Source organism: Mytilus trossulus, chromosome 6, assembly GCF_036588685.1.
Source record: "Mytilus trossulus isolate FHL-02 chromosome 6, PNRI_Mtr1.1.1.hap1, whole genome shotgun sequence".
Taxonomy (NCBI): domain Eukaryota; kingdom Metazoa; phylum Mollusca; class Bivalvia; order Mytilida; family Mytilidae; genus Mytilus; species Mytilus trossulus.
This window is the reverse complement of record NC_086378.1, coordinates 28,250,105-28,251,429: the sequence shown is the minus strand read 5'-3', so window position 1 is coordinate 28,251,429 and position 1,325 is coordinate 28,250,105.

The window sequence follows — 1,325 nt, the reverse complement described above, 5'->3', positions numbered from 1 at the left end:
ATTGTTTTTATGCCAAGAGTTTTTATTATTAGTAAATTTCTAAGTTTCATCTAGTTGCAAACTATAAAAAAAAAAAAGAAAAAGATGGCAGTAAAGTTCAACAATACTATAGTCGCCGTCAGCTAAAATTCGTAGCGGTTATCGGTAAAAATAATCTAAACTATCAACCGCGTTCTCTCGAGATATAGTTTTTCTCAATCCATTCATAAATCGCAAAAAGAAAAACCACTACTGACCTACCTTTTAAATGATCGCACTGTAATAATCCTGACCTTCACATTTTCCAGAATGTTTTCCATTGTAATTCCGCCATCTTCGTTTCTATGAGGATCATTTGTTTACATGTGAAATTCGTCATTTACGCAGTTTCCTGAAATGTTCTTTTCATTGATGTGATACGGTTTCCCGCGCTTTATGCAAATGTTATGAAATTGAACTCCAGGGGAACACTTCCGGAAAAAACAATGGCGGATTCCACCATTGAAAATAGTCTTGGAAAATGTGAAGGTCAGGATTATCACAGTGCAATCACTTAAAAGGTAGGTCAGTAGTGGTTTTTCTTTTTGCGATTTATGAATGGAATGTGAAAAACTATATCTCGAGTGAACGTGGTTGATAGTTTAGATTATTTCAATTGATAACCGCTACGAATTTCAGCTGACGGCGACTATACTCTTTGATAAGTCCAGGAAGCTGTGGTCAAGCAGTAGTCATTTTAATTCTGTTATTATGATATGCTGATGGTGGTTACCTTTAAATTATTTTATACCTCTTGTCAAAGCTGTCCATATATTGAAAGTAGTTTGAACCATATCCCAACATTATTTTATATCCTATAGCCAACTTCTTCACAAAACCATGTCATTCCCCTCTTTATTTCTTACAACCACCATAAAAACATTGATAATTTGGCATAAAATTTTGACATGAAATGTGATTGTTACATTGTCTCAGTTACTTTAAAATGAACGACTGTATAGGAAAAGCCAAGCTCTCCGCATCTTAATCATCTTTGTAACAACTCTTTGAGGGGTACTAAGGTTGTTGCAAAGCACAATTTCTGACCCTATCCTAATTCCTTGCCCTTTGTCATAGTAGAACAACTTGCAGAAACTTCCTTTTGTAGTAATTTTTACTTAGTTCTCATCCAGTATATGTATGAAATACTTGCCACTGGCCATAAACAAGCAAATAAATGACATTCCCTGGCATTGAATAAAATGATAAATATCGTCATATACGTTTTATTATTTTAAACTTAAATAAATATATTATACACTTACATCATTGTAACTAAATAAAAAAAGGCTTCTTTTTATTTTATA